General features: G+C 35.2%; 1 pseudogene; it reads left to right on the top strand.

The window, feature by feature from the left end:
- Positions 1–9,119, top strand: part of LOC107691107 (heat-stable enterotoxin receptor-like) — a 35,779-nt pseudogene that overhangs the window by 7,104 nt on the left and 19,556 nt on the right.

Raw genomic sequence — 9,119 nt, 5'->3', positions numbered from 1 at the left:
AAACACACACACACACATATATATATATATATATATATATATATATATATAATGTTATTATTTATTTATAATTTATAATGTATTTTTTACAGTATAAATTGGGTATAAATATGCATGAGGATGATCATTTTTAAATAAATAATGAAAAAATTGATTGAAATAAGTAAATAAATAAATAATACATCTAACATTACAGTATTATAGTGAGTAGAAAAAAACTAATAACAATTTAATAGAATCTAAATATTTTCAAAATAATATTTTGAAAATATTTATAATATTATTTTTCCACAGTATAATTTAGTTTTTTTTATACATGAAAATATGCATGAGGATGATCATTTTTTGGGGGGTCTGTGGCATCTAAAAGACTGAAAACCCCTGCTCTAAATGAATAAATGCAAATAAACATGTAATCAATTCCTGTTATTAAAAAACCCCAAAAACAAACAAGCCTCATCCTACAGTTTTTCCAAACAAATATCCTGTTTTGCCTAGAAATACATCACACACTATAGAAGTCAAATGGGTTTGGTGTTTGTCTGTTGTTTGTCTTCAGCATGTCTCTGAACGTCACGCGGGAAAATCACTTGGATCCCGACCTGCCATGGGACGGATCGCGGCTGCCCAGTGATAAACGCACTCACGGTAAACCAGTTCGCTAGTAAAACGCCATGTGAACTACGCTAACCAACACTAACTAACCTGTGTTTCTCAGGGATGGAGGTTCAGAACATCATCATGATCGTCCTTGGGATCAGTGTGGTCACGGCCACTGCCATAGCTTTCATCTTATACAGGTAAAACACGTAAAATGGGTCACATTTCACCCCAAAACCAATGAGAAATCAAACTCTTAGGAACTTTTAGTTCACATCTGTAGATGGTTTTTGTCCAATCAGATTCTCTCTGGAATGAGAATGAACGTAAACTATATACTATTGGCCATTTATTTGGATGTGACCCATCCAAATTTCTTGAAAAAAGGAAATATCTCACCACCAGTGTTGGGGAAAGTTACTTTTAAAAGTAATGCATTACAATATTGCGTTACTCCATAAAAAAGTAACTGTGTTATATGTTATGTTAAAGTAATGCATTATGTTACTTTTTGTCATCTGGGCTGAGCTTGCTTGTTTGTTTGTTTTTAATAACAAAAGACACAAAGGTTATATTTTTGGCAACTGCAAGGGCCCTTTCACACCAAAAATGAAATGAATAAGCCTCAGGCTGAAGGAAGTGCCTCTGTTTCTGCACTTACACACGATTTCTCAGGAGAGCTGTCAGTCAATAAATGGGAAAACAAAGTAACTTGCATTACTTATCTGAAAAAGTAACTCCGATATTCTGTTATAGATTTAAAAGTAATGCATTACTTTGCTAGTTACTTGAAAAAGTAATCTGATTACGTAACTAACATTACTTGTAATGCATTACCCCCAACACTGGTCACCACAAGAAACTGCATGGGGTCTTAAAAGAAAACGAAACCTATTTTAGGACATAATATCATATAAATAATTTTTAATGTACCCATTATTTAAAAAATGTTTTTATATATAATTTCATAGCAATTAAACACAGATGTGGTCAGACGTGCATCTGTGTGTGGTTTCAGGCAGAACAGTAGGGTGCGTTTCGATCAGAAGAAATGGTCTCACATCAACCATTCGTTCATCATGCTGCTGGACGACAAAGAGACAAAGCACATCAGTCTGACAGTAAAGCGGACCGTCCATCCGTCTGTCTGTGGTTACGCCTGCAGATCATCTGTCAGCCTCTGAGTGACGTTTGTGTTGCAGATCGATGAGGAGAAGAAGGGCAACAACAGCTTCCTGATACACAAGGGCCGATACGACAAAAAGGTGTGTGTTTTGTCTTAGGTGTGGGTGGTCTTTCTAAAATAACACAGTATTGCATTAAACATTCGTCAAAATAGTAATTAAAACCTGAGTTAAAGGGATAGTTCACCCAAAAATGAAAATTACCCCATGATTTACTCACCCTCAAGCCATCCTAGGCGTGTATGACTTTCTTCTTTCAGACCAATCCAATCTGAGTTATATTAAAAAATATCCAGTGAGTGGGTGTTTTTTGTCAATAGTCCAAAAGAAGTCCAATAAAGTTCATCCATCCATCATAGAAAGTGTCTCACATGGCTCAGAGGGGTGAATAAAGGCCTTCTGTAGCGAATCAATGCGGTTTTGTAAGAAAAATATCCATATCTAAAACTTTATAAACAGTAATCTCTAACTTCCACTAACTTCCGGTAACTGGACTTTATTCACCCCCTGGAGCCGTGTGGAGCACTTTTTATGATGGATGGATGCGCTTTATTGGACTTCTTTTGGACTATTGATGAATAACACCCATTCACTGCCATTATAAAGCTTGGAAGAGCCAGGACATTTTTAAATATAACTCCGATTGTATTTGTCCGAAAATCATATACATCTAGGATATTTTCAGAAATAGACACACATTTATCCTCACAAATCACACTTCTCTTGGGAATACGTAGAGCAGGGGTTCTCAAACCTCTCTGAGAGTGAGTAAATCATGGGGTAATTTTCATTTTTGGGTGAACTATCCCTTTAAACTTTAAAACACTGCATCATTGAATGAATTAAATTCTGTGTAAAGCAATATTAAATATGTGTTCTGAGTTTGTCACACCACAGAAAAATGTGTTATTAACCACCCAGCCAAATTTGAATGATAAAAAACCCCACCAAGTAAATAAAATAAGTTATCAAAATCCTGAAAAAATAAGCAGTATTCTCTGCTCTCAAACGCTGGGGGCATGTCCACTGTAAAACCACGCCCACTCGCGGGAAAGCTGCCGCCTCTCTCAACTGATTATCAGTGAATCCCAGTTATCTCCGGTGAAAGTTTGTAAACTATCCGGTGGAAAATGTTCACTGCAGAGGCGGGTGTTGGTGGGGATCCTCAGCTCTCCATCAAGGTGGCTCTTCACAAAATGAATTAATCCACCTCTTCCTGATAGCATCGTTTTTAGGAAATTTAAATAAGGAGTCCGAGCTGTTTTGTAAATTATCGCAACCAGGTAATGTGCATATACGTGACGAAGGCAGAACTAGCTAGCAAACTGTAGATTGTAGTAACTAACGGTAATAACAGTAACTCCCGATTGAATCCGTCTATCATTCGTTCATTCGTTTTTGGATTCGATTGAGCGGGCGAACCACTGATGCTAATGCGCTCTAGTTATTATAGTGTCAGGAGACGGGCCGTGCTCAGGGGATCCAGTGTGTCATCGAGACGTGATTTCAGGCCCACCCAAAAATGCTGAACACTAAAATGGTGAAAAACTGTTTAATGGTCTAACTCCACAATTCAGTACTACATTGTTCAGAGTCTTTGTAATGTGTTTCAGCAATACATTTCTAACATTTATAATGTGTTTAAAAATGATTCTTTTAATTGCCTTTACATGGACTTTAAATATACATTGATTCTTATTAAAGTTATTAAGTTATTCAGTCAAGAGCAGTGAGTGATTTTCTATGTCTTTTGTAGTTTGATTAATGACACAGACAGCAGTAGGTTTATTAGGCTGCTGTCTCTTTAAGACCGAATGTACGGATCTAATTTACTGACACGCTTCCGATTTCCTTCCCAGCTGTTGATGTTCACTTAAGACATAACTGACAGTCTTTACTTCAACAATTATTTCAACCAAACATGAAGTGTGCCTGTGTGGAAAGTGACTGTGCATGGTCCTTCTTGGGTCTTTCACAAAAACGAGTCAGTGCCATTTAAAAAAATTAAAACAGGCCCTATATAATATGCACTGTTGCTTAGTATTAAAATTATAGCTTCAGATGCATGATATTTGTAGGGCCCTATGAAATCCGTTTTATTTTTCCCAAATTAGCCTACGTTTTATTTTTTCCAAAATCTTTTTTTCCATTTAAATTTTTCTGGATTCAGTTTTTTTTTTTTTTTCTTTTTTTCTGGATGATTATATTAAATTTTAACAAAAAACATGTCTAATTAATTAAAATCATGAAACTTTTTTTTAATTTAACAGCAATTTAGGCCTATTAAAAGTTTAACAAAAATTACATTCTTAGGGCCCAAATTCTGTGCTTTCCATTTTAATTTTTCTGTATTCCATTTTAATGGTTTAATCAAAAACATATCTAATTAATTGAATTCATAAAAACAACTTAATTTATTAATTTGTATTCTTACAATAGCCTTATGATTTTTTCCCCTCAGAAATTATGTGTTGTGTATTTAAATTCTTCTAGTTTTCAGAAAAAAATAAACAAACTATATTTATTTATTTTTTTGCAAACAACGGGGATTTACTATTAAAATTAAAACATGGAATAAATGTTTTGTGATTATTCCTTAAAAAAATAAAGTTTTAATAATTTTACTAGTAGTACATTCTACTGAACAATACTAGGCTAATATATTTCTGGCACAATGTCTTCAAGTTAAACCAAACTTTTATTTTGACGGGTTGCTGTGAATACCTTTTAAGTTTCTGAGTGTATATGATATAGTTTCTCTCAAATGAAATGGTAAAATGCTCATAAAGTGACTCTCAGAACAGTTCTGGAGATGTTGTACATGTATGTATGTCCTCATTTAGTGAGACGGCAGACGCTGAAAACACCGTGAGCGTCTCACACGCTTCAGTATGAGTGTAGTAAACAAAACCACGCCTCTGCGCCATTCATTCATACCGAGACACACAGCACATAAAGACTTCATATGTAAATAGTCTTTTTGCAGTTTAAGATTTACAGATACTGGTCCATATCACAATTTGATTTAAGTGTAATGACCTACTTTTGATTAATTCATCCAAACTTTGACAAATTCCGTGACATGCCACATTATACAGTAAATTCCGTTTTTATGACTGGATTCCGTTTTACTGGTTTTTCGCATCATGGAAATGTATACAAATTTTAAAACTCCCTATTTCTTCCAGAATAACCATGGGAACCATCACTTATTTACTGTTTAAATACTTTAAAATATAGGATGCTAATTATCGAAAATCAATTCATTTGATTTTTAGCATTTTTAAATAAATTATTAAATAAATCAAACAATTCACAATTAAAAAAAGAAGTGCTTTAAGATCAACGCAAATGCATTGGCAGGATTTATAACTGATGCATCAAGAACATGAGTAAATTCTTACACCCCTAATATATATAAATATATAACAAATGAGTAAAGTTCTTACCCTTGTTCAGATTATCAGCCATAGACATTTCTCCGTAGCGACTAACACATCAGAATTAGGGGTTGTAAGTGATAAACATCTAGTTTGTAAGCAAGAAACTTTTTTTTTTATTTGTACAGAAGCACCTGAAAGCAGAACGTTTTTAATGCAGCAAAAACGTGGGCGCCAAAAGGACTGAATATTCTAATTCACTACAGCTAACTGCTGCCCGATGTGTCACCATGACATATGCTGAAGTAACAGCTTGTTATCTTTTAGCTTTTAAAATTGAAATGAACTGCAAAGATTGCATTCCACATAGCCAAAGAAACTAAATCTGACATTGAAAATCTAGCGCACGGTATGATCTCGAATGATAATAAGCTCCGTTCAGCTTTAAGAAGAGCACACACAGCCTCGCTGAACCGGTATCAGTTAGCACTTCAGACTAATAGAGTGTGGACACAGTAAACAGCAGTCTCATTTGAAGTCATTTCCTTTCACTTACTCGCCACTCAGTCCTACTGAAAGCTTCTCTCAGCTCCAGGCCTCAAAATAAAACTCGCCTAACTAAGAAATGTGCGTCGTAAATGAAAAAGCTGTATTTTCTGACACTTTGCCCTATGAAAGTGTCTTGAAGGGCAAAATTGCAATGGTAGTTTAGCTGCGTAGTTTGTCACAGAGTAGACGTGAGCTTTACTTGAGCTTATTCCGTAAATTCCTGCGTGTGATTGACACCTGACTGCGGCTCGTCAGAACGGAACATGGATATGGGACACCCTGTAATGTGGGCTGTCGTCTCTGCAGCTGTCAGGATTTGCATAATCACACTAATATCCCAAATGGCCAGAGTGATTCTAGTAAGGGCGGCCGTCAATCATCATCAGCGGGGTCCTATCAATCACACACACATGCATCCACTGGAGGAGGAAATTACCTAGGAACCACAAATGAGTGAACCAACAAACTATGGGCTACCTGTATCTATCAGGTATTTAATACTAAACCACTAGCAGAAAAGACAATACTACTATTATCTTACCGTATTTTTATTTGTCCTCAAATCATCTCATGGTGAGTGCTCCATCTAAATGTATTACCTGACGCAACGTTCGGGCCACCAGGTTCTCCAGAACAGGCCCTCTATCCTCATGAAGAAGATGAACTTCATCCAGGATGAGCAGTCAGACGATCTGAGACAAAGCCACGTCCCCCACACTCTTCCTGGTCACCACATCCCACTTCTCTGGAGTCGTCACCAACATCTATAACACAATACAGTCATTAGATGATTAAGGCCTTGCAAACATGTGCTCTGAATGATCAGTAGCTTGTCCTGGCATTTGCAAGTGACATGATGTTTGCAGTATACTGTCAGTTGCTTTGATACAAACTGTCCATTAAACATAACATAAACATAAATGTGAAGAAAAACAAACAATAATGCATACTAGGGAATGCTCTACAGATTTTTTCTTCTTCTAGTCTGTCAAGAAGTCATGATCACACAACATCAGTTGCAATTCTTCTATACATGATGAATGATTAATTTTCTGGATGACTAGTCAACTGTTTAAAGTCGTGCAAGTCTTAACGCATACTCAAGTGAATGAGATGCCTCTACCATCTGGATAACTGTATGAGCATGCTATGAGATTTCTACCATTTTCAAATGCATCCTATATGACCAACATTCATCTAATGTTAATATACAGAATGTGTGTTTTGTACACTGGTATTTCTTTCTCCTTTCTTCTGGAGGACTTTTTGTTTTCCATTAACAATACCTTTACAGATGACTGGTGGAAACTAGGTCTGTGAGCAGCCAACCCTTAAGACAAATGTCCAAGTATCTCTCGAGAGAATTACATGTGGTTTGTGTTTAAAAAAGTAAATGAGAGGCTAAGGCATAGAAATATCTCAGCATCAGTGCTTCCACAATTATCAGACAAATGAACAGAAAAGACTATCATTCTTACCGGTCCATTTCTAAAGGTGACTGTAGGGCTGGGCGATTTTGGCAAAAAAATAAAATCAAGATTTTTTTAGAACATTTGACCGATTCTCGATTTTTTACGATTTTTAACTAGTCAACTTGAAAATGTAACTACAACATGATTCAAGTAAATTTTTCTTTATTAACCCTCTAGTTAAAGAAAATTATATTCCAAGTGCATCACGCCGGCAATTTAGGCCTATTAAAAGTTTAACAAAAATTACATTCAGGACCCAAATTGTTGCGCTTTCTTTTTTTTATTTTAATTTTTCTGTATTCCATTTTAATGGTTTAATCAAAAACATATCTAATTAGTTGAATTCATAAAAACAACTTAATTTATTAATTTGTATAGAATAATAGGGCCCTATGAAATTTTAATTTTATTTACTTATTGTTTAGAAATTCTGTGTTGTGTATTTTCATTTTTCTGGTAATCAAATGAAGGCGAAAACATTCATCTATCTTTTATTCCAATGAAAATTAAACAAACCCTTTAATTTTTGTACATTCAAAATGCTACACAACAGAAGTTTACTGTGTAACGAGCAATGTCACGGAATTCGTCAAATATTGAATGAATAAATCAAATGCAATTCAGTACACTTCAATCAAACCACGATATGGACTAGTGTATGTGAATATTAAATGGAAAAAAAACCATTTAGCTACTACAGACGACAACAATCCGTGTATCATTCGATCATTCGTTTTTTGATTTAATATTGAAAGTAGAAAAATGAGATAACGGCTCCTTTTTCGTTTTTTCGTTTTCTTCCAAAAAACGAGAATTCAGCTTAAATTTTCGTTTTTCGTTCATGGGTGGAAAAATGAATAAACAGCTTGAATATTTGATTTCTACACGTGGGCGGGAATTAAACGCCCCTTTCTGCTGATTGGTCAGCCGAAGATCAAACCGTGCCGACATCAGTTCTTCCGCAGTATCACGCAGCAGAATAATAGTCCTCCACTGCTGCAGTTGTACCGATTAATAACCCATTTTATCAATTTCATATTCTTCTCATCAAACAGACTAATGAATAGCTCGACACAACTCGAACCGGGGCAGAGTCTAGACAGGTCTTTGTTCTGTGTAGACCAGCAGTTCTTAAATTGATAGGGGGTCCGAGAAATAATTTGCTATAGCCTAAAGTATTTCCAGACTGTAAAAGTCGCTTTTTTTATCATGATACATAGGCCTACTGTGATTTATTACAAAGTGACTTATATGATGCATTTAACGTCAAATCATCTAAATGAAGCCTTTTAAAAGACGAGTATTCGCTGTGGTTCATGTTTGTGGTATGCGCCGGAAAGATGCTCAAGGAGACCGAGACGTGCTAAAGCAGCGCATTCTGTTGTTCTCTTTATTTTTCAAAGGCATGACATTTTGTAGTTATTTTGAACATAACGTTACACAATTAAAAATATACATTTTACCATACGACTATAAATGACAGAGTATTAAGTTATTTCCCCTCGATGGGGAAAAAAATCCAAGTGAACATCAATCAGTACTCAATATTAATTTAAACTGCTTTAAATATGACTGCTGCTTATTTCCTGTGCACTTCAATACTGGTCTGCGCTTGACTGTAGTTGCGTCTGTCTGCTTATTGAGTTTATTTAACCCATCGCAATTTATTGGAACTGTGTGAACTAGAGTGACTACTCACCTTAATGTTGTTCTAAAGGCTTATTACTTAATAACACAAAAATGTCCTGCTCGCACTTGCCAATTTAATGGCAGAGAATGGTGACTTTAGTTTTTTTTTTGTTTTGTTTTTTTGTTTTTTGAAGCGGATGCATATCTGTCTAAAATAATCCTATGCTAGATTATTTGACGTTAAATGCATCATATAAATCACTTTGGAATAAATCACAGTAGGCCTATGTATCATGATAAAAAAA

The sequence above is a fragment of the Sinocyclocheilus anshuiensis genome, unplaced genomic scaffold (genome assembly GCF_001515605.1).
Source record: "Sinocyclocheilus anshuiensis isolate Anshui unplaced genomic scaffold, SAMN03320099.WGS_v1.1 scaffold30, whole genome shotgun sequence".
NCBI classification, from domain to species: Eukaryota; Metazoa; Chordata; class Actinopteri; order Cypriniformes; family Cyprinidae; genus Sinocyclocheilus; species Sinocyclocheilus anshuiensis.
Note: the sequence above shows the minus strand (reverse complement) of the source record. Positions and strands in the feature narration are given on the sequence as shown.